General features: G+C 47.9%; 1 protein-coding gene across 4 annotated transcripts in view; it reads left to right on the top strand.

Moving 5' to 3' along the window:
• The window catches only part of LOC121453299 (BDNF/NT-3 growth factors receptor), a 328,350-nt gene that overhangs the window by 285,249 nt on the left and 17,647 nt on the right, over nucleotides 1-25,454 (top strand). The window lies entirely within an intron of this gene.

Here is a 25,454-nt window from a genome sequence, read left to right as displayed (position 1 = left end):
TCCTGACGCTGCATTGTCACTAACAATAGACCCAGGGTGCCTGTCTTCCTGTTGCTTGTCAGCTTTCAAGGAGTCAAACAGCAAAGCTCGCGTAATTTGCAAATGTCTGGGTCTTAGAGATTATAATTTACAGCCAATCAGTGTCGTGTCCACTCACAGCTCAAGAATTATCTCTTCCTCTTCTTCCTCCTCCCTTCCTTCCCTTTCTACTCATCCTCTTCTTCCCCTCTTTTTCCTTTTCCTCCCCCTTCTTCCCTTTCTTCCTTCTCTTCTTTTCCTCCTCCTCTCTTCCTCTTCTTCTCCATCCCCCCCCCCTTGTTTTTACCACTGGGAGCATTTGGGGCTACAATCTCTCTACCTTCCACAACTTTCTTATTAAAAACTAGCACTCTAGTACACCAGTGTGGAAACTGAGGAAGAGAAAGGGAAGAAGTTTGGGGCAGAGTTCTATGATTTGGGATGGTGATTTTTCCCAGACACCACCCCTGCTTGCATTTCCCCTGGACTTAGAAAGCAACCTCTCTTCCTCTGGCCTCCACCTCCTGTACACCAGCTAAGAATACTGATGTAGAGGCTTATGTCTTCTGCCTTTGCCACAAGTCTGCTGACTTTCCCTAAGCAGACTCAAGAACCCGTCAGTAGCTTGGGGGTTAAGGGCAGTAGGGCTGGACATAGCCTGGGTGTGGCGTGTGTCCAGAAGAGAATACAACAAAGGGAGAGAGGAGTGTGGGAAAGAAACACTCCCTTGAATGAGACCGGGATGTCCTGAGCTGTTCTGGAGCTGCCTGGGGCTGCATCTTGGCAGTGCCAGGAGCCACTCACTGCCCCAGGGACTTTGGGAGCACCTTGGAAGAGGGTGCCTCTCCCAAGTTAACACACAGAAAGCTGCCTGCAAAGGATGACCACCCAGGGGGAGTTCTCAGAGGAAGGCGGGCTCCATTGAGGAGTGGTCAACCAAACATTCCCAGCCCAGCACTCCGAAGAAGTGAGGCTTTTCTTCTCTCTTTCTTCTTTCCCCAAATGCAAATTACCTCTTGTCCTTGGAATAAGGAAGATGGGTTGCTAGGCAATTGCTTCTAAACAAGCACTCCCCCTGCCCATTTTTCCTGACCCCTGGAACAATGAAGACTTTTCAGCAAATGGAACCAAGATGGGGGAAAAAGACACGACAAAAATAAAGTAGAATCAGACATTGCAGAGGGTCTGGCTCTTGGAGTATGCAAAGAAAATATAATATTGATAGATTTTATTCTGAGCAGACCAAAAGGGGTTTGCCTTTACTAAGGGTGGTGGTGTCAACAGAGCCAAATTAAACCAGCAATGTGACAGCCATTCTAATTCAGCTTGTTAGGCCGATGACCCTGAGAGTATGACATCATAACCACTCCATCGGGAGCCCTGGGAATCTGTATTTCTGTCAGTACAACAAGGTCTGGGATTAGCAGACTTTAAAAAAATATATATATAACAGGTCTCATATTTTACTGTATTCTGTCAGGATCTTAATAGGAAGCACACTGAAGTAGTGTGATGGGAACGGAGTTGGGTTAAAGCCTGCTGGCTAGGGCCTGCTTGGGTCCAAGGAAAAGTGAAACAAGAAATAAGACCCTTTACACCTTGGTCTGACAATACAAGGACAGGCACAGGCTACCAGTAGGAAGCCAGGGAAAAAATGGAACCAAATGTCTTAGCTCCGGATGCAATAACAAAATGCAGTGAGCTGAGTGGCTTAAACTGCAGAAATGTCGTGTGTCACAGTCTGGAGGCTAAAGGTCAGGGAGCCACACAGCTGAGTCCCTAAGGATCAGCTTCCTGCCTTACGGATCATGGCCACGCTATTGTATCTCCATGCAGACAACAAACCCTGTCATCTATTTTGGAAACAATTCTATTGGATCAGGGCTCTGCACCCTATGACCTCATCCATCCATAGCCGTCTCCCATAACACCACACAGGGAATTGCAGCTTCAGAAATGAATCTGATATGAATATAACTCAGCTCAAAGTCAACACTATGACAGTTGTAGAGCCAAAGAGAATATGATATCTCCCTGGAAAACGGGTTGCAACATTTTAATTTACACATTTGTGCAAGACTTGATGGTATCGTAACTTCTCCTTACATCCAACTAAAACATTAAGAGATCAGTTGACTTGTCTAGGGAAGAGCTATGAAGGACACATGCTGGCTAACATTTTTAAAAAGGAGAATTTAGGCCAGTGGTTTCAAAAGACAAAAAAGAAAGACTGTACACATGGCCAGAGGACTGTTATCAGCCCACAGGGTTTCCTTGGCTTTTGTCCATCTTAAATATTTTCATGGCAGAAGTAATGCTATAAAAACACTCTGAGACTCAAGGAGGGAAATTAAATCATCCCTAAATCCCATGACTGCATTGCTGTGTATTTGTATATGTTATTTTCTTATAGGTTTTTATGTAAATATAGATGTAGATATAAGGACAAATGCATGCTGCATGTATGTGTGCATATACATAGATACAGGGACAAATGCATGCTGCACGTATGTGTGCAAATACATAGATACAGGGACAAATGCATGCTGCACGTATGTGTGCATATACATAGATACAGGGACAAATGCATGCTGCACGTGTGTGTGCATATACACAGATACAGGGCAAATGCATGCTGCATGTATGTGTGCATATACACAGATACAGGGGCAAATGCATGCTGCATGTATGTGTGCATATACATAGATACAGGGACAAATGCATGCTGCATGTATGTGTGCATATACACAGATACAGGGACAAATGCATGCTGCATGTATGTATGCATATGTAGTGACGTAAATGAAGGCAGACAGAAATTATAATAATATATTCAGCTTTAATTAGGGAAAGACTCACAGAACCGTGGTTCTAGCAGAGAACAGGAAAGCAGAAGGGATGGGGGAGAGCACACCAGCAATATTTATTAGTAAAAAATATCCTCAGGCGACCCCGCCCTTCAAGCAAGGTGATTGGCTGGGGCTACCCCTACATGCATATACAAAAGGCTTTTGCTGTTCATGGCACCTGAGTTCTGCAAAGTCACTGAAAACAGAGTTAACAAATGCTGAATTTCCATCTGCGTTTAAATTTAGGTTAACAAGTCAACCCTGGTTACCATGTTTTCATCAACTGACCTGCTAAGCTAACAGATTTATGGGTTCTTCTCTTTAGGAGCTTTTTATCTAAAATAATCTTGTCTTTAATTTGTGGTAGCTAAATTTATTTTTTTAACTTTGCAATGGTACAAAAGGAACAGTCACTTAGTGAAACCATATTATTTCACATTTTGAATTGGATCTTTTCCACGGCTGGAGACATCAAATACAGTCCTCACATGCTGCTGGGCTTCACACTCCCCTCCCCCATCAGCCATGTGTCCCCTAGAGGAAATGCCCTATGACTAAACTTGGGTGTTCTGAAGGTTGGGGACACTGAGCGCATTGTTGTGTTTCTAGGTAATGATCAGTTTGCTGAGACCTTACTCTGAGACAAGGAACACCTGTGTGGTGTGGATTCCTTAACACTGAACTCGGGGGCCAACAGGCTGGATATGGATCATGCCACACCGAAGTTAATTAATTCACATATTTCCCCTCTTCAGTGACTAGAGCTGGTACTTCTCTGCTGCTTGGGGATTGTGTTAAACAAAAAGTCACTAGCAAAATCTCTAATGATACCGAAGGGCACTAAGTAACTCTTGAAAGAACACTTGCAGTAGAAAAGCTGAGAAAAGACACGAGTCACAGCGTCTCTGAGTTTCGCTAGGATGAACATGCCAACAATTCACATTTTAATTGTTCTGTGCACGACTGTGAGTGACCGAGAAGGCAGCACAACTATTGGCGTGGGGGCCACAAGCCAATTTTACGGAGTAGACAAATCTTCAAATGTAGAATCAGTGAGCATTGAAGATTTCCTGCTCCGGCTCTGGCACATACTGGGCACACAGGCTCTGACCTTGTCTTCACACTATGGTCATCGTTCAGGGTTTGTGTCTGGCCTGTTTGATAAGCTTTTCCTTCATTACTGCAAATAATTACATTTTTAACGGCCAAGTAACTTCATCCCACCCAACTAAATAACCCATAATTACTCTAGGTATTCTTTACCATTGGATTTCTAGATGTTTCTGTTTCTTGCGACTTTAACTAATGACAGGGGCCATGGCCTATATAGAGCTCTGGTTCTTTGTTCAATTTCATGACTCTGGGTTGATTCCTGTGAGAGGGACTCCACCCTCATCCCAGCCTGGGTGTGAGGCTGAGTGTAACCATTGTCTTTGTTCAGAGTATCTCATGTTGGGTTTAAAGAGTGCGTTCAGAACGGGGCATCCAAGTTCAAATGGTGAGTGTGAGCCTCAAAGTAAGATACAGAAGCAGCTGGGAAAACAGAAGCGGGACTCAGGGGTCAAGATAGCACGCAGTCTACTGCCTATGACCGGTGTTCACACCACATCACCTCTGTCCGGTGTTCACACCACATCACCTATTTCCGGTCTTCACACCACATCACCTCTGTCCAGTCTTCATACCACATCACCTCTGTCCAGTCTTCACACCACATCACCTCTGTCCGGTGTTCACGTCACATCACCTCTGTCCAGTGTTCACACCGCATCACTTCTGTCTGGTGTTCACACTACATCACCTATGCCCAGTGTTCACACCACATCACCTCTGTCCAGTCTTCACATCACATCACTTCTGTCTGGTGTTCACACTACATCACCTATGCCCAGTGTTCACACCACATCACCTCTGTCCAGTCTTCACACCACATCACCTCTGTCCAGTCTTCACATCAGTGACAGAGATATCTTCTTAGCAGAACACGAGCATCTAAAGGGACGGACAGGGACAAATGGGAAAAACACTGCTTCTCAGCCTTAGCACCTAGATTTGACCATTTTACTCCTGCTTTTCTGATGATGTGTTTTTACTATCAGCTTTCTTCTTTTGTTCTTTTGAGGCAAAGCTGTGGTATTGATCGCAGGCTGCCCTTGAACTCATCATCCTTCTGCCTCAGCCTCCTAAGGACTGGGATAGTAGGAATGTTCCTACCTCAATGTTGACTATAGTAGATTTAAAAAAAATGTGATTGTCTATATAGGGATAGGTTAATAGAGGGTAGATATTTGGTCACATGACTATGTGTACCTGTAATTAGGGAAATGATTTTCCTGATCCATTATTTCCCATTTTATTTTGGAAGGCTACACACCAGCATTAGAGATTTGGAAGGAGAGCAGAGATGGTGAGTTTATGAAACTTATGTATTGCCACATCCACAAGGATTCAGTTCGACCCTGCTGTTGGGGTGACTCTTAATGACTCTGGGTTAGCAAGCAGGACTGAGCAGGGTTTCCTCTCAGCAGACCTTAGCTTTAAATGATTAGCGGCCCCGATGATGGAACAGATATCACTCAGGTGCTTTGGCAGCACCCGGTTCTCCAGACTCCCCGGGTCAGGTCCTCTCCTAGACTTCCTGTGGCCTCTGCAATACTAAGGGGGCAACTGATAGATTTAAATCCAGCCAGAAACCCAGTGCCTCTCTCTTCCTGATGCTGAATCAGACCCCGCAAGGATATAGACTTGCCTGCGGTCTACCGGATGAGTAGACTCTCAGTGCAAGAAGCAGCATCGTATTCGGGTTCGTGACCCTCTCTCAGCTCTTACCTCTAAGCCAGTGTGGAATGAGGAAGTCACACATGGGCACACACCATAGAACACACATATCTACAGTATGCTCTGGAGTACAGGGCAGCTACGAATGGCCTTCGTGCAGACATCTTTTAAAAGAAGCAGTGACTTTTTGGGGTTAAACATTATCCCAAAGATATGCAATAATCTAAATTAATCCTTATTCCAGAAAAAGAAATGTATAAATAAGTTACAGTCATGATCAAAGGGGACAAGCGCTGTAAAGTTCAACAGATTCAAAGACTCCGTTTATTTCTGTTTCCTCTACCATTCTTCCTTCTTCCATGCGAAGCAAGGACAGGGGAGTGGGGATAGGTGCTCCATGATCTGCCCCTGCTGCATTAAGTCTTAGGAGGGAGGTCATTTTGCAGTCGTGTGAGCTGCGGGAGAAGCCCCTTTAAATGTCCCCGTCTCCAGTTTTCGACAGTCGTACCTAAGTGTCCTTTAACAGCATCTTACACCAAATTGCTCTCTCTCTAAGTTCATAATCAGTATTGTTCCCATGGCAACCTGAAAATTCAATAATCCCAAGGTAAGACTGACGGGTGGGGAGGCAATCTACAATGCAAGATGCTGCCACTTATAGGAGGCTGCTGCTGCTCCCAGGACCATGCACAGCACCTGCCAGCCTGCAGAGACGCTGGGAGGACAGCTGGCAGCGCGTCTGCCGTGGGCTTTTCTGGCATCCAAGCCTTCACAATTATTTTAACTCACTTCTTGTACTATAAACAGCTCTCTTTGAATCTTTGAGTTTTTTTCCAATTCTGGAAATTGAGGTCAGCTACACTAAGATCCCTTACAGAACAAGTGTCAATCATGGGAGTAAAAGGCGCGTAAGCCACAAGACCCGAGTCCCACGGAATCTAGCAGTTTAGATGAACACTCTGCAGGATCTCAGTTTTCCACTCTCCAGGATAAGCCCCAGCTATATGACCATCCTCCAAATCAGGTAATGGGAGGGTCGGAGCATGGTAGCCGTCATCGTCCATGGGAAGGTCCACTGTGCAGAAAAGCTTACCAGGGGTAGAAAACCAAGCCATGCCTCTTCAGGGGAAACCATTTCTGATACTTTTGCTGAGAGGCTTGGGGCAGTGGATGGGGAACTGGGTCTCAAGGATCTGGCAGACATGGATGATCTTATGATCTTAGCAATGTTGACTCTCCTTTCAGAACCTTGGTTTAATCACCTCTGAAATCATAGGGCTGAGTAGATGAGCCCCTTGCCCAGCCTGCAAGAAGCCCTGGGCATCCCCAACACCACAAAAATGTAATCCCATCGTTACCCATTGTGAATCACTGTAAGGACGGAGTGAGGGAACCATGGGACAGCTTCTCTGCATGTCCTATGGTAGTGGCTATCAGGCATCTATGCACACAGCTGCTTGGTGGCTTCCCTAAAACAGACTGTTGGCTTCCACCCCAACACTTCCTGATTTAGTAGGTTTGTAGGGTACCTCAGAGTTTAAGGAAGGCAGGATAATTCCAAGGATCTCAAACCCAGTGTCCCTGCCCTTGGGATAGCACCTTGGACTCCACTCCTGCATGTGAGTAAACATATTTACAGCGTTTTTCTCAGATTCTGAGAAACTGTCCATAGTTCATGAAGAAGTATCAGCTCTAAGCTAGAAAGAGTTGATCCTGGGAGATCAAGTCCTGTCTGGTCTTTGCTCTGAGTTTTCCTCATCGCCAGAAGAAAGCTCCCAGCTTTTCCATTGCATCTGTTGTCTTCAGTAAGAGAGAGGATGGAGCATCACGAAACCCCAGACAGCACCGACATCCCAAGCAGGAAAGAGTAAAGTCAGTGCAGTGACTAGTGCAGTGACTAGCAGCTCTGAGGACAAGACAGTGTTGCTTTCCTGTTACTCAGGAGCCTTTGGCTAAGTTACCAAGACAAGACTGTGTCTTCTTTTTTTTTTCTACATTTTATATTTATTTATTTATTTATATTTCCATTCTTTTTTTTTTTTATTTATTTATTTATTTATTTATTTATTTATTAAAGATTTCTGTCTCTTCCCCGCCACCACCAGGACTGCAAGGGGTGCACCCACACACTGAGACAATGGGGATGTTCTATTGGGAACTCACCAAGGCCAGCTGGCCTGGGTCTGAAAAAGCCTGGGATAAAACTGGACTCGCTGAACATAGCGGACAATGAGGACTACTGAGAACTCAAGAACAATGGCAATGGGTTTCTGATCCTACTGCATGTACTGGCTTTGTAGGAGCCTAGGCAGTGTGGATGCTCACCTTACTAGACCTGGATGGAAGACTGTGTCTTCTTGAAGGGTGGGAAGGAAAGAAGAAGGGGGAGATGGGGAGAGAGAGAAAGAGAGAGAGAGAGAGACAGAGAGAATCACAGTTCTGTCCTTCAAGAGTGCTTGCAGAAGCAATCACTTCCCTTGTTAATGGATTATGTTTTTTAAAAAGAGAAACCAGGTAGAGCGAGCACCAGTCTTATAGTCAACAGTCAGACAGAGACCGTAGCCAATCTGTTTACGTGATTTGAAAGTCCTTTTCCACAATGGGAACTGACTAAAACTGCCTTTTCTGAGCTCCTGTAATTTACCTCCCTGCTTGAGGAAGGTGTGATCAGTGGGCTAATTTGGTTGACATGACATTTATTAAGCTTTTATTGGGGACACAAACCCCTCAGAGCACTTTACAGCAGGCACAACTTTTGAAATCTAGCCCAGGACTCCAGCCAGGGGCTCCCCTGCAGAGGTAAAGAACGGTGTATGTTCATCACAAAAAAATCCAAAACATCAGATTTATAGTAGAGCCTGAGATCCTGACTCTCCCTCTGCCGAAGGCCAATGGCTGCAACCAAAGGAGTACTGAGGGGACACCTACTGTGTGACTTAGCTGTGTGCCCTCTGTTGTCATAGAGGTGCAAAGCTTGGTTGAGGTATGTTTCTTAAGACTAAACTCTACCCTCCTTGAATTAGCCAAACTTGACTTGAGATTCACTTACATGGTAGGGCTGGAGGTTGCTGACCTCCATCTGGCCAAGGGAACTTCCATTAATTCAACTGACACTAACGTCTGTGTTAAGAACGATTAGACACACTGACAAGAAGCACATGTAACCACCCAACAATGGCAAGAGTTTCATCCACGTTCCTTCTGCAGTTTTGGGGACCAATTATAAGACTGGAAGGGGCAGGCAGAGGAGGGAACATGGAGACACTATGGTCTGGAACAAGAAGGCTTTAGAGATGCTGGGACCCAGGACCCTGAGTTTCTAAGGAGCAGGTCCTTGCAGCTGGAGGTCTTATTGCACAGGTATGCCCTCTGTGTTGTCTAGAAGGACCTTTCAGAGATGGAAAGGTGACTGCGGCCTTGCAGGTATTTGAAGTCCAGGGGAGACAATGCTTTGAGAACTTCCTTCCACCCTAATGCAAACTGTAAAGTTCCAAAGCTCCCATTTCACCACGCCATAGGAAATTTCTAGAGGAATTGCTTCACTCGTGGCTAAGACTTTGTGTCGTTTCATAGTCTCAGAACACAGATGGTTCTCACGTGGGTCTTGAGAGGTAATTTGATGTGGTATTGGTAAAGGCAGGTGAAAGCATGAAGTGAGAAAAGAGAGATGGAGGAGTGGCCTTGTACCCACTGGGGGACCCCGTACAATATCCAATAAACAGGCCATCTTCCAAAGGGGTACTGGAACACAGGCCGCTTTGTGCATGAAACTGAACTCCATTAGTGTGGCCTGTTTCTGGTGAGGTTGGTGGACAAGAGCACACTGTCCTGTAAAAGGTGTCTTTGATTGATACCTTTTAATCAGAAAAAGCGAGTGATTAATACTCAGATGGACCATCAGGATTTTGACTAAAGGGTGCTGCTGTGATTCTATGTTGAGCACCAGGTTTAAATTCACTTGGTGCTCATTAACGTCTGATTGAAAACTGTTTGGAATGGATAAGGAAATGATCTTCCTACATATAGCTGACACAGGGGTTCCAATACCGCATTATAAATACAGACGGAAGTAACCCCATTTGCTTTGCCGAGCTAGGGAAATACAAAATTTTATTTGGTCAGCGCAGAAAGGGTGTCACAAGCCTTTAGACAAAGCAGAAAAGTTTCTGTCATCAGAAACCCCTCTCTTCCCTCTGCCTCTTCTTGGATTTCCCTCCTAACCTCACACAAAACACTGCAAACCTCAGTGGTCCACATTTGAGGAAGCCTTAAGATGAAGACACAGTCACTCCAAGTGGCTTGATGTGGTTTTTTTTGTTGGTTTGTTTCGTTTTGCTTTTTGTGTTCTGAGTAGAAGCATCAATTAATCAAACAGTGATACCCATGGGGGGAACTGCTTGCCTCCAGTATCTCCCCGCAAATGGTTTCCCCATGATTGTTCAACAGTCCTGCTAATTTCTAACAACAAGGCAGACGATACAAAATTCAAATTAATTTTTACAGAAAGAATATTAGCAATGAAATTCTTGAACTTCTATTGTATGATCCTTAAAACTTTGGCCTACATCTATTCAATGCCATTAGTTAATATAACTATTGTTGGCTGTTTCCATGTGTATATAAGTACGTGCTTCACAGTTGTCAATTTCTAATTTAAACTCTGGAAGGCTGCAATCACTTCCTTACAGTGGTTATCACTGCTTTTTTCTCACCTGTCAAACAATGAGAGCTTATTCATCCTCCGGGAAGAACCAGGGACGCATAGACTAGCAGCCAATATGGCTGTCACAGGACCTGAAAGTTGGGGGTTTCTGTGCAGTGTGATATAGCTTGATGCATCTTCCAGGATATTTGGGAACTGACAAGACTGAGAGGCGCATGGAGAGGCTGAGCAGGTGGGGGGAGCACACAAGCATGTGGGTGGAGTCAAGGGCTTCCTTCATAGAGAAGTCTAGAAGGGGTGCAGTCATGTTTGTTTAGGTAATTGAGGTGGCATTATGTAAGGCCTAGGCCGTCAGGTGTAAATCAGAGTTACCTTGATCTTAATCTCTAAGCTTGATATGCTCCACGCCCCCCAACACACACACACACACACACACACACACACACACACACACACTCCTAGAGACTCGATCGATTCTCTCCAAGTTTGGAAAGTATGTAATGGGTTTGATGCCTTGAGGATGATGTGGAGAAATCAACCCTGGGACTGTATGTATGCCTGAAGGGTCGCCTGAAGCCTCAGAGGAAGGGATGCCCCCTGGATGGGAGGTCGAGCCATCCTGACTGCGATGCCAGGCATCACCAAGAGTTGTGTGAGGAAACATTTCCTGAAGAAACCTGACAGATGCATCTGAAAAGTTTCTGCATCCTGATCAGCCTCTCTGCCGACGGAGCAATCCAAATCAGACCAAATCAAACCAGATTAGAAAAAAACCTCTCCTGGATGCTTTTCCAGCCCCCCAGAGAGGAGACAGAAGAGACCAGAAAGCCACAGGTCTGTTTTCTGGGGGACAGTTTAAACACCTGTGGGAGTGGTCTTGAGCATCTCTGAGTGGGGGGGGGGGTCATCATTTGGCATGCTTTCTGGGATGCAGCAGGGTTTGGAGAGAGATAGGGGAGGGGATTGGGGTAGAGCTTCCACCAGAACATTCCAGACTCTTCGGGTATATGGATGCCAGGGGCTGGGGTGGAGCTTCCCCCGGAACAACATCTACTCACCCCAGATAGGGATTCCAGGACAGACCCACGTATGGATACCACAGAAGTCCAACTTGGTGAACCAGTGGGTGTATTGGGGTTGCTTACAGGAATATGGGTGACGGGTAACCTACAGGAGCAGAAATGACTTGAAGGCAGCTTCATCAACAAAGCCCCAAACCCACCCCACCCTGGTGACAGTCGCAAAAGCTGGGAAACCTGGAGCACACTGCACAGCCAGAAGTCAGCTCAACTAGCTGGGGAGTGTTCTGGTCTACACCTCTCCAGGCAGCTGGGCTGGGTCTCAGTTTTCTTCCAGCTCAGCATTCTCTTGTCTGACCAGACTCTCAACTTTTAATGCTTACTGTGGTAGGGAGGGGCCTCGGGACTTTGGTCAGTTTCAGGGAGTTCCTGAAGCTATTTTGAATTGTTTATTTCCCTGCTTAAAGAGCCTCCTTCCAAGATGGAATGTTTCAATACCAAGGGAACTGTTATATACCATCTACAAGCAGGCAGAGCTGGCTTTGAAGGCATCGTCACTGTGACACAGCCCCAAATCCCACAGGGCTGGGGCTGCCGGCTGCAGCTGACTGACATAAAATGAGAAATAACTGTGATATAAACGGGGACTCTGGATTTAAATCTCATTATACTGCAGAGAATCGTGGTGTTATGGGAGCCAGAAGAGGAGTGACTTCATGTTCTAAATGCAAATACCATAGTATTGGAACACAGGTGACTCAACCAGCTCTCGGTGCCTGCAAACCACCAGATCAGCCATACATCACTAAATTAGCCTTCGGAAAACCGCGACAAATCAACAGAGCAAGACCAATGTTGGACCCACTCACTCAGCCCCTCCCCACAGTCAGACCCACCCACCCACTCAGCCCCTCCCCACAGCCAGACCCACCCACCCACTCACTCCCTTCCCACAGTCAGACCCACCCACTCAGCCCCTCCCCACAGCCAAACCCACCCACCCACTCACTCCCTTCCCACAGTCAGACCCACCCACCCACTCACTCCCTTTCCCACAGTCAGACCCACCCACCCACTCACTCCCTTCCCACTGTCAGACCCACCCACCCACTCACTCCCTTCCCACAGTCAGACCCACCCACCCACTCACTCCCTTCCCACAGTCAGACCCACCCACCCACTCACTCCCTTCCCACAGTCAGACCCACCCACCCTCTCAGCCCCTCCCCACAGTCAGACCCACCCACCCACTCAGTCCCTTCCCACAGCCAGACCCACCCACCCACTCACTCCCTTCCCACAGCCAGACCCACCCACCCTCTCAGCCCCTCCCCACAGTCAGACCCACCCACCCACTCACTCCCTTCCCACAGTCAGACCCACCCACCCACTCACTCCCTTCCCACAGTCAGACCCACCCACCCACTCACTCCCTTCCCACAGTCAGACCCACCCACCCACTCACTCCCTTCCCACAGTCAGACCCACCCACCCTCTCAGCCCCTCCCCACAGTCAGACCCACCCACCCACTCAGTCCCTCCCCACAGCCAGACCCACCCACTCAGTCCCTTCCCACAGCCAGACCCACCCACCCACTCAGCCCCTCCCCACAGCCAGACCCACCCACCCACTCACTCCCTTCCCACAGTCAGACCCACCCACCCACTCAGCCCCTCCCCACAGCCAGACCCACCCACCCACTCAGTCCTTCCCCATAGCCACAGTTCTGCTTTTTGGTTATGTGGATTTTGGTTGCGAGACTAAATATTTAATGACACTTCTCAAAATATGTATTTGTATTCTCCAATTTGTCGCCATCTCAAGATCCTTGTTGTCTGCTCTCCCTTCGTTCCTCCGCATCCTTGTGAATGTGTTTAAAACGCGCGTAGAACGTTGTGGTTGGACCAACTGTAATATTTTCCATCTTCGGTATTCCCATACCACAAGTAAAAAGATACCTCAAAATAATTTTACATGGAAAATGCGATTTAGGCAATTGGTCTTCTCAATTAATTGAGTTACGTTGTTAAATTTCTAAAGCCGTGGTTGGTTAAGCTCTTTGCAAGACTGGCTGGATGGCATGCGCCGTGTCGTGAAGCGGGCTTGGCCTGCAGCTTCAGCCGTATCACAACACTGGTTCTCATGACTCTAGAGTCTGGGGACTCCAATATCAGGGTGTTCACAGCTGAGCAGGGCTCTTCGTCAACCCAAGGTGGAAGGTCTTAGCATGAGGCCAGATGAACAAGCAAGAGAAGGAAGAGAGGGTCAACAAAGCCCACTCTCAGTACAGAGAGGGTCAACAAAGCCCACTCTCAGTACAGAGAGGGTCAACAAAGCCCACTCTCAGTACAGGGATGGGTCAGTGAGGCCAGAGCCTTCCCGATGGAATGGCTTCTGTGTAGATCCTGCCTCTTGACCCCTTGCAGTGAGGGGTCAGTGTCCAGCACATGAGTTCTGGGGCCATCTCACCTCAGCAGAAGATGACCACCCTGATTCTCTCAGTTTAAAAGACCCATAGAGAAGGGTGGGGATGTAACGTCTCAATTCCTTGTCCCATGTTTATTTCTGCCTCTAAACCACCGTTTTTAAAAATGTTTCTTTCTTTGTAATCATCTTTGAAAATAGCCCCCATTTGTATAAATTGCCTCAACTTTCAATTTTTTTATTCATGTCATTACATATGTTCATTTGATCATTACTCTTATTCTTTGGGGTTTTAAATTAGTATATATTAATAGAACAAAATAATTTGCTCTCATTGTAATATTTCCGTACACTGATTGTCTCTCGTCCACCCCACTTGCTCTTCCCTCCCTTCCTCTGGCCTTCACACAGTCCTCCTCCTGCTTTCACGTTCTTTCTAAAACATCTAGAATCCACATTTGATCGTAACACTTTGCTTGAAGGAGGTGTCTTTAATCTCCTGAGGAGTTTTCCAGACCCAGACTATTCTGTCCCTTGTGCCCAAAGAGCAAGCGTACTATCTACGAAGTTGGTTGTTAATGGTGACCCCAGGTGGGGGGCGTGGCTTGTCAGGCTTTTCCGTCATCTGCTCCCTGCTTAGGTGACAGCCTTGTGCACATGCTGGTCCTGAGACTGGTTGAGAGCCTATGTGTCAAGTGCGCTGGAAACCGGAAGCCATCTGCAACTGCAAGGGATTGCTATGATCCCCAAGGGCCCCTACGTGAAGCCTGGCAATACCCGGCTGTATTCTGGCCCCTAAATAAAGGCCAGTCAATTCCCGGCTGTATTCTGGCCCCTACGTGAAGCCTGGCAATACCCGACTTTATTCTGGCCTCTAGCCTGCCCTCTTCAGTGGATACAGATGAAAAGGAGCAAATGGGAGCTTTGTCAGATGTCACATGGCGAGCCAGGCCTTGGGAGTCAAGCATGTCACCAAGCTTTTGTGTGAAAAATGACATCGGGGAGAAAAAGGTGAATGTGACATTGTTGTGTGTTTTACTCAATAGGGACAAATGAGGCTTTTATCTGTATGGACAGTGTCCCCTGAAAACCAATTGCTTCTGCTTTGTGTGCTTGGAGCCCTCCTTCAGGCCCAGACTCTCGCTCTCAGGGCCCCCTGACTTGGCTTGTAAGTGAGTTGTCAAGAGCAGTAAGGCCTGTCGTCTGTGTCCCCAGCGCCGAGTAAAGAGGGCTCTTAAAGCCATTGTGGTCCGCCTTTAGAAGCTGCCCCACTTGTCCCTGAGAGAGCATGTGTGTGTGCGTGTTTGCTTTGGTTCTGAGAGCTAAACACCCCATTGACATTCTGAGGAGCAGCCCCTTAACACCAGAAAAGACGCCATGAGCTCATGACACAAAAGCCTCAGCCTCCTTCAGAGACAGGGAGAGAAGGGGTCTGAACAAGAGGCCTGTGTAACAGAGAGAAACGAAGTAAAGTGTGTCAGGGGACACTGGGGCTCCCAGCCCTTAGAGGGGCTCACCAGCTCCACACTGTTGTGGAAGATACTCTGCTGTTGGCCTGGCATCATTCTCCATGGCGGCATCAAAAAGTCCCGAGTCTCCCTGTGGCAGGAACTGGCCAGCAAGAACACCTGGACGGGCCCTGCCCTCTCCATCAAGGGCACACAGTGTACACACTGGAATTACCCGGCCCCACCCCTTCAAGGGAGCCTCTGCTGTGTCAGCTGTGACTTCTTGAGCACTGCAGCCAAATGGCCTTGGTGACCAGCATAGCTGGTCTCTGTCATTGCCCCTGAATACGTAGGTCAACTCTCAACAAGAAGAGAGCCCTGCACACATGCTCGGTATTTTGCCCTGCGTCCCTGTGGGTGAAAAGCTCCAGGACTCTCACCAGGCCCCGTCTATGTGGCCTTGTGCGTCCTTGACCAATTCATTATGCATCTCGTCTTCAGCCACCAAAGCTTTGTTTCCAGTTGCATCACTCCCAAGCCCGGTCCTTTCTTCCCCTCCCTTTTCAGTCCCTTTGGAAATTCAACAGCGAATTTTTCCTCCCCACATCTCTATGGTGAGTTTTCTTGGCTTGGGAAGGCTTGGTTGCCATGGCAGCGAGCCTCCTCTGCCCAGAGCCAGAATGAGGGGATTGTTGGGGGGGGGGGGAGGAGGAGATGAAAAGTCATTAAAGCCTACCAATTAGCATGCACACGAGAGCCCCTTACAGTTTCCCTCCCTGGAGAGCAGCTGTGTGCCCCGAGCCCCGCCAGCGAGACCCTCCGGAGTCTGAGCAGGGCTGTCTGAGCAGTGCACCTGTCGAGAAGCGTCCCTCTGCAGGAGGCCTGCCGCAGCCCTGGCCCAGCCAGGCATTTTAGCTCCCTCTGCTGCATCTCCTAAGTACTTAGTCCTCCTTCCTCCTTTGAGCTCCTCTCCTTCGCTGCTCACCATCTTGGAAATGGAGCCTCATTAAATAACCCCAGGGGTGCGAAGTTGGGGCTTGAAGCAGCAGCGGCATCCATCCTTCAGGGTCTCCTAGAGTTACTTATGGTTGTCCTGTCATCCACCGACTGCAGTTGAAGGACAAAAATACAGCATGTCTCAGTATACTGTTGGGTGCCTGGTACCTGGAAAGAGGAAACCGTCCCAAGTCCAAAGGCATCAGTGTGGCAGATTTTCGCTGCCCAGTTAGCGTGCTTTTCAAGAGCCGGGACAATTCAGGAAGCAGGGACCCTGAGGCAGCAGGAGTGCCAGCCAGTCAGAACTCTGAGCTCAGAGACCTTCAACAGTTCCATCTGTGAAATGGGCTTCTGGGACCATCTCACCCAAGCTCCTCACTGGAGTACAATGAGAACTTGTAAAGTTTTGTGGAAGTGGAATTCTGGAGACTAGAATTGGAGCTGCCATGGGTTTGTGCTTTAGTTCAGTTGATTAAAATCCAGAAGGCACTGGGGTGACAAGCGCCCCAAATCTGCCCTCAAGGGGGAGTGTCTGTGTGTTGCTACTCCACAAGCGTTCATTTCCTGCTGCTGGGGGCAACTGGCTTCCGCCATGACTATGCCATTGGAGTCTCAGGTCCCAGCCTCGCGTGGCCCCTTTGAGGCTGGTTCTATTTCCAGGGATTTCCAGTTATTAGCTCTCAGGTTCTATCTCTCTTGTGGTAGTGAAGGCTTCCATGGTGCCATGCTGCCCAGTCCCGGGCTCAAGTAGCGTACAGTGAATGTGTAGTGTCTCCTCAGCCCCTCTCACATCTTCTGCCACCCTGTGCCAGGCCTGCACTGACGTGATTTTGGGCCCCACGGCTCCACCAGAGAGACTGTTACTTAGTAATCCAAGCAAAGCCTGCAGTGGTCTGTGTCAGTTAGCATGTTGTCCCGTTATAGGATATGTCTAATCTGGGCAAGCTGGGCAGTGGGGACATAGGATCTCTACGGCTCCTCCTGCCATTCCCTGTGTGTCTATGTTGCCTGTGTGTCTACGATTTGTTTAAAATAAAAATGAAAGAAAATCACCCAGCTCTCGGTGGGACCTCTCTGGAGGTCAAGCCCATGGACATTTTCAATCCTCCTCTGATTTGACACCTTTTCTTGACTTGTTTGTTGGCACAACATCTTGTTTGCCCTCATCAGACCTGGTCACAATCTCAGTTTCCTCCATGGGCAAAGCAAACTGGCAGAGTCTCTCAGTGCCCCACAAAGACCCGCTGCTCCCCTTGGGGCCGTAAAACTCACGGTCCATGGTCTAGTGACCACTACTACCCAGATAACTCAGAAATGCTCACTGTTAGCCCAGGCTGCTCTTGCATGGGCAGGGTTCAGCCAAGACAGTGCAAAGACCCCTCCATCTCAACATAATCACGCTGACTCCCTTCCAGAAGCCTTCCTCCTGGCTTCTGCCAACAACATTCCCCAGGCTTGTTGAGTGTTTCCTAACTCAGTAAAAATGACAACATCTCCCAGTTCAACAAGTAGGAATCTCTCTCCCAACTCTCAACCCCAGAATCCTTCTCTGTCTTCCCTCGATGGCCGCAACAGCTCTCAGCTGCTCCCAGTGCTGTCTCCCCTCTGCACAGCAGCCAGAAGGGTCCTTCTAAAACACAGCCCAGCTTTGCTGTTTTTAACTTAAAACCTTATGAATTCCCACATCACTTGAAGAAAGGAGAAACGAAATGGCCGGGAAAATTCTGCATGTGCTGGTCTCCAAGCCCAGTTCTAGCTTGAGTTGCACTCCCTTTGCTGGTACACACAAACCATGCTGTGCTCCATAAACATCTCGAGCCCACTGCCTCCTCCCCTGACAGGGCCTTTGTGCACGCCTGCAGCCTGCCTGGAATGAGTTTCCACCTCCTTTTCTTAATTAATCTTTATTTATTTGTGTTGTTGTTGTTACTGTTAGAATTGCCTTCCTCCATTCTTTAACCAACCTTCCAGCCCAGCACATATTATTCTATTATATCTAAAATATTAGCTGTAAAAATTAAGATATTTTCCCCACACATTATGTAATTATTAACCTTCAGAATCCACTCCCCTTCAGCCACTAACGTGATATCTCCAAAATGACTGTCCCCTCCAGGGACTAAACCTATCCATGTTTTGGTTAGCTGGTGCCTGTTCAGGATTCTGAACATCTTTCCTATTTTTTAAATTTTTATCTTATTTATTGTTAAGTTATATGAGGGGTGCGTGAGTACAGGAATGTGCATGCATGCTATGGAAGATGGTTTTCAGGAGTTGAGTCTCCCCTTCTGCCTGGGGGTATGGAGAAGACTGAACTTGTTCTCACCCTTCCCATCGGCCTGCCTGCCTATGCTCACGGCGTTTCTCCTAGGCACTGCTATTATGCTCACCTTTCCATAATTATTTTTGAATTTTTAAAAATAGTTATCGCTCCCGCTCACATTTCCAAGGAGAGAGCCATGTTCACCAGTATTTCCCCGTAGGTGACAAGAAGAGACTGAACGTATGCACACAGTAAGTGCACGGAGCCTGCTCAGTCATTGGGTTTGACCTTGGGTCCCACAAAGAGGAACTTCCACCTTCAAAGAGCAGGGACTAGGGACTTCCCGGTCAGCAAAGCCCAGTTCTCAGCCTGAGCAGCGCAGGTGGGCCTGGCGGGCTTTGCGTGCCTGTCCTGTCTGCATCCCGAGGCTCAGGAAAACACCTTCCTTTCTCACCACTGCGGTTGCTGCAGTGCCATGGGGCTCCTTAGCATTCCGTACCCTGTCACTGTGACCCACTTTCAGGCTTTGAAGCCCAACTACTGCTGACAGAATCTGCGCTGGGGTATGGCTCCCCCTCCCTGTTCCCTAAATAAAAGATGAAATCAGGGTGGCTGTATATACGCTGTCTCAAAACAGGGCTTTATTTAGAGAGCGATATTAGTTATTACTGGCTACTGGCATTTAACATTTGTGGAGTGAACAGAATCATCTGCACAAGGAAGAGAAGGGTGAGAGCGAAGGAGCCTCTGCCTGGTTTGTGCAGGGCCTAAATTAGACCCAGACAAACCATGATGATGCTTGCAGATTGGGATAAACTCTGAGCTGGGAACTCAGTGTCTGCTCAGCCGGTTCTGCCCAGCGTGGGTCAAGCATGGATCCTCTGTCTCAGAGTCACAGTTCCTTATTCTGAGTAGTTACCATCACTGTGTTTAGGTTGCTAGCTTGCTATAAGAACTACACAAATGTCCGTAAGAACCCAGGGCATAGCCATGTTTCAAACTCTCAGACATACCACCTTCGTCTAGACAACTACACGGGAACTCCCAGCTGGGTCCCAACTGAGGATAACAACTCCAGACTCAAGGTTTCTAACTCAATAGCTCACACCCACTTGTCCAGAGGAAAGCAGTCTTTAATAGAGGACAAGAAACATATGGAAGCAACCCTTGAGATCCTCAGATAAAGCCAACAGATTCTTTCTAGTCTTTCCAAGTAGAACAACCCTGGAAAAGCAAGGGAGAGAGATCTTTAAAAGGAATATGTATCTGATTGGCCACGCGCCCCGAATGTAACAAGATGCTTAAACTGACTTAACAAAGAGCACTGTTTTTAACTGTGAAGTGATCATCATGCCCTTTCAATTTGAGCATTATTACGAACATATGAGACTGATGTACACAGGTCATAAAGATGTCAAAAGAGGGAATAGATTTAGCATGAAATATTAACTCAGGAAACTGCATTTCCAAAGCCATAAGCCTCTTCCCTTTGCGGCCGTGAGGAAGCCCCTGGAATGTACTCACACAGCTGGGGAGGTGTTGCTCCGAGGGGCCCTGCAGGACCTCCATCATTGTTCCCCACTCAGCCAAGCTCACACAATCAAGGCTGCTGCTAGAAAGATAGCTCTGCAGTGAAGAGCACCGGCTGCTCTTGAGAAGGACTGGGGTTCAGTTCCCAGGATGCACATGGCAGGTCACAGCCATCAGGAACTTCACTGAAGATCTGACGCCCTCTTCTGGCCTTCTCAAGCACTGCACATAGGTGGTGCACAGACATACATGCAGGCAAAACATTCATACACATAAAACAAAACCAAATCTTTTATTTTTAAAAAAAGGTTGTAGGCCTCTTAAGAGAAGGATGCAGGAAAGTAACTCGATTCTGTCCCATGGGATAGTGAGCTCCAGACAGGGCACAGGTGGTGTCCAGGGCACAGGTGTCGAGGACCAGGGGTCTAGGGAACAGGTGTCCAGGGCATAGGTGGTATCCAGGACACAAGTGAACAGAGCCAGGTGTTCAGGGCACAGGTGTCTAGGGTAACAGAACAGACTGGACAATGGTGTGGGCTGAACTTGGGGTGATTAAATAATGATGGGTTAGAACATGGGAGTGGGAAAAGGAGGCTTAGGCCAAAGAGAACATGGGACCTCTCATCTCAGCTCCCCCATGCAGCAGACACCCCACTCACCGCTTTTGAGACTTTCTGAGACTGTTAGCCACCTTGTTCTGCACTAACCCTGCTGTATGAACTGGTTCTCTAAGCTCCCAGCCTGCAAGCTCCTTGCTCGCACTCCATACCTCTCACTTTAGGTCCCCAAGCCTCCCCTGGCCTTTGAGAGTCGGCAAACTGAAGCCCACACAGGTTTGACTTAGGGATTCAGTGACCTCAGCTCCAAGCAGCGGAAACGCTAAGCAGCAGGAACGATGAACGCATGTGTTAATTATTATGATTGCTCCCACCAAATAGACTCTCCTTGGACAAGTCCTTCACTTCACTTCCTGAGCTGGTCTGTGAGTGAACAGTGAGCTACAAGGATACCAGATGCTGCACAGACAAGCAGCTCCACGCCAAGCCAACCTGGGACTCCGTGCTTACCTCCCTGCTCCACTTTGTGCCTGGTTTCCCTCTGTCCACCTGGTCTGAGAGTGGTCAGTACCCGTGAAGAACCCCAGTTCATGGCTAAACATCCACAGCTCTGTAATTTACCCTGGAGTCCCTCCTGCAGTCCAGGGACTCCTTTGCGTTCTGACTAGACCCCAGAGTCCTGGGATACCCAGGTCTGAGTTTAAACAGGACTCAGTGCCTGGGTCCCTGTTCCTCTTGGCAGTATTCAAGCCAGTTTAACCTCCCATCCACTTTAAGACAGCATTTAGCTTCTTGATTCTTTATTCTGGACTGGAGTTAGCTTTTAAGCCCACTTTACCCCTGTGCTAAACTCTTGGCACTGTCTATATGAGACTAACAACCACAGACTCCAGGTAAAAACAACCTTTTCCTTACACTTACTCTGTGTGACTGCTGTCTGTGTCTTGACTGCCGATCAGTTGGTGATAACGCTCGACACTTCATGGGCTTTCCACCAGTCTCCACGGGCATGTGGCCCCATGTGTCTTTCTGTCACACTGAATGTGAGCAGACCCTGTGACTCTTTATGTGGCCAGCTTTGGGCTCCCCACCCTTTGAAACAGTCCCAGAAAGGGGAGAGTCCCTCAGCAGATGCACCAGAAAGCTCCGCCATGTCTGACTAACGGACACTGTGGTGATGTGTGACAAACCCTGGTGCAGTCCGAATCTCTCCCCACCTCTCTGTTCTAGTCTCACGCTCTTTCTGGTTCATCTTTAGTGGAAGGCCCCTCTCCTCGTCTGCACTCTTGTTTCTTTGGTCTCTGCTTCCTGGAGTGATCTTACTCTGCCACCATCCTTAGTTCTCAGAATCCGATACACGGTGCGTCCACCAAGGGAAGGCACTTGCCACTGGAAGGACCTGTTATTATGTGCGTGACACCATGACGCCATGCTATGGTTTTCCAGTCCAGAGCCAGGTGATGTCATCTTATTGAAATGCCAGTGTTTAACTTGTCCTCAGGGGAGGTTGGAGATCTCTCTAGACTTTGCAGTCTCCTTTTCTCCGTGTTATGGAATTTTTTCCATATTCCCGTAGGGCTCCCAGGCATAGTTCATGTAATCTTTCTGTAGTCTCGTGGAGCCTCTCTCCTCGGCTTAGAGGAAAATCCCAGTCACTTACACTCTAGGAGGGAACAACTAAATACCAAGCAAGCCACAAACCCAGGATGTGTGTGTTTTCACTTTTCTTCTTGAATAACCCAAGACAGAGTTTTATGCTTTGCAACCACTTAAAGTAAGACTCGGTGTCAGCTGTGAGCATTCCCATCAGTAGGTTAAAAAGCCCCTCCCTTTTTATACTACCTAGTAAGAGTCTAGTATTTTGGGCTGCAGAGATGGTTCAGAGGTTAGGAGCACTGTCTGCTCTTGCAGAGGACCCAGGTTAGATTCCCATATGTTGTCTCACACCCATCCGTAACTCCAGTTTCAGGAGATCCTGCCCTCTTCTGGCCTCAGTGGTCACTGCATATATGTGGTCCACACACATGTATGCATGCCAAACATATGCAAATAGATAAATGTTTTTAAAAGAGTCCGATACACTTGTAAACTGTTAAGACAATACTTTAAGGGTTTTAGCGATGATATTGCCACAGTATTGGACCAACAAGTGTCTTCATAAATTGAGACCTCTCACTAATAATCAGGTCTTCCTCATTTTATGTCGTCCAGCTCAGGACCTGCGTCACTCTGATGCCCCAGGGTTCTTGTAATCCTCCTTAGCAAGGCCAGCCCTGGAGTTTGAGAGAAAGACTTGGTCCCCAGTAAGAGAGACAGATATAGTATTTCTCTGTTTGGGTGTACCATGGTGTGTGTGTGTGTGTGTGTGTGTGTGTGTGTGTGTGTGTGTGTTCATCTATTGAAGGACATTTTTGTTGCCTCCAGGTTTAGGCAATTAGGAGTAGAGATGCCAGGTACCTGCTGTCACATGCACAGAAATTTTCAGTTACTTTTGGGTAAATACCAAGAAGTGAAGTTGCTGGATCAGATGATGGGATTGTGTCTAGCCTGGTAAGAATCAGTCAAACTGTCTTCAATAACACTTAGTCCCACTCGGATTGATTCCCAGATCTTCAGCTTGCCTTCAGTCATGAAAGCAATTAGCTCCAACTTCGAAGTTCATTCTGGCGTCAGCATTAGAGATTCCCCTTGCAGCACCTCAGCCCGGACTTTCCGGGAAGGGTGCTATTTCCTAACTTAGGGCATTCATTGTAAGCGGCACAGAAGGGAGAACCAACAGGGCTGCTTTGTTGTGGCTGTTTTTTCTCCTCACACCTCTGTGCATGACCTTTACACAGCCGGAAGAAGGTGTCTCAAATGGAGACACCTTTGGCAAAGCCCACCATCCCCTGAGAACATCCATACTTCTCCCTGGATGGACAGGCCGTGGGATTCGGTCCCGTTAGTGGTTTCTCTCCGTTGCCTTCCACTCCTTTTATAACACAGCCACATTGTCTAAGCAGGAGCCCAACTGTGTAATGCGATCCCAGACTCCCCTTCAGAAGACACTTCTGGTCTGTATAAGGGATTTTTTCAAGTTCCTTGTGTGGTTTCAGGTTGGGATCAGGGACTCGAATGAGAGAGCGAGAGATGTATTACCTCTCTCCAGGAATGTGCCTGCAGAAGAACAATGGCTCCAGTTCTCTTGCTCAGCTGCCCCCCTCCCAAGAACACCTCTCAGATAGAATATAGCATGTCAGGTGTTTCCAGGCCTGCGTGTACTATTGTGAGGATGGGAGTGTGACCCAGCAGGCAGTGCTGTGTTCCACCCTGCTGGGCAAAGAGCCCCTTTTACTCTGGGTTTCTTTCCCACACTCACCCCTCCCAGGCCAACATTCAGATTTCCAAATCCAGGGAAAAATAAAATGGCCGTGAATGCTGAGAGCCTTGGCTGTGTAGGGCAAATGGAATTCCACCTCTGCCCTCATCTGCGTGTTTAAGCAGGAAGGACTTGATGTTAACCATATTAAAACTTTCCCACAATCTCGGGGGAGATACTTCCTTCACAAGCTACCCTCACCTTTCTTGGCCCTTCCTGGTGACGGGTCCAGGCATTCTTCTCCAGGCAATGATGGCTCCTCATGGTAGAATGCTTTTCCAGGCCTTAACTGGTTTCCTTGAACTAAATTAGCACAAATCTCCACTTCCTGGCCTCTAGTTTTCCTTTAACAATATAGATAAAAATGAATGCATGGATTACTCGAAGAAACCCCAGGAGGACAACTGAGAAGGGGGCCCATCCGGATGGTGGAGTTTTGATTATCAGAGAGCATGAAGCACCTAGTCCATGAAGGCACAGGTGCACATATATGGGTGGGTATGTGGCCATGGGGAGCTTCCCACAGGCTGCTCACCAGACCTTTCTCTCCTGTTGAACCAACTTTTTCATCCTAAAACAACTTGAACACTATCAAATAATAGTGACAGCTTTAGCGATGTAGTTTAGCTAGGTGAGGCGACACTAAAGTGTTCAGTGAGTGGATAGGAGCCTTTTGCAAATTACTCAGTAAAGAAACTGTCCAGCCACTGACAGTTTTGCCAGACTCCAAACTGGCCATCAGATCACACCCTTCGTGCTATCTGACTGTGTGGCATTGTGCTGCGCTCAGAGCAGTTCCCAGGAACACAAATCAAAACCTTAGTCCTAGGGCTGAGGAGAGCACCTGTCAGCAAGTCACTTCCTCCAGTGCAGGGACAGCAGGCTCACAAGAGCTCTGACCTTCCTACCTGGCCCATAGAGGTCTCTGCTGAAGTAGAGGTCTCAGGAAAGTAGCCTGGGGCAGGATGAGGCAACTTCACAGGACACTCTGAAGGTCAGGCCAAGCCAGGCCAGGAGGGAGGAGCTCAAGTGGGCTGCCTGCCCAGTCCAGCTAGAAATACAGCTAAGAGGATGGTCTGGAGGACCAGGGCAGAGCCTTAGAGGTCACTCTAGAGGCCTGGCCTTTGGCTGTTCTGTCTCCTGTGTGGTCAGTGTTCACAAATCTAGCGGCTTCCCTCTGAAGATTCTCTTCCAGTTACCCCAAGGCTGTGCTGTAGGGTGAAAGAGACAAAGCTGAGTTCTCCACCTGCCAGGACACCAAGCAAGGTGTGGGGCTTTCCTGGAGGCTAGTAAGAGAAGGAAGCCATGATTAAAGTGGGAGAGGAATGGTGAGGAGGAGAAAGGCATTAAAAGAAAGTTGTCTGCACCCCACCTGGAAGCCATCCACCCATGGGACACCTGGATTCTGCAGTGATTTCTTTTGCTTCCTTCTTTTTTCTCTCCCAGACTTACTTTTTCTTAGTCCCCTTCTGGAGACAGGATTTCTCTGTATAACCCTGGCTGTCCTGGAACTAACTCTGTAGACCAGGCTGGCCTCCAACTCATAGAGA

Source organism: Microtus oregoni, unplaced genomic scaffold (assembly GCF_018167655.1).
Source record: "Microtus oregoni isolate MIOR12 unplaced genomic scaffold, Mior012 000011F_ref0000422, whole genome shotgun sequence".
NCBI lineage: Eukaryota > Metazoa > Chordata > Mammalia > Rodentia > Cricetidae > Microtus > Microtus oregoni.
Note: the sequence above shows the minus strand (reverse complement) of the source record. Positions and strands in the feature narration are given on the sequence as shown.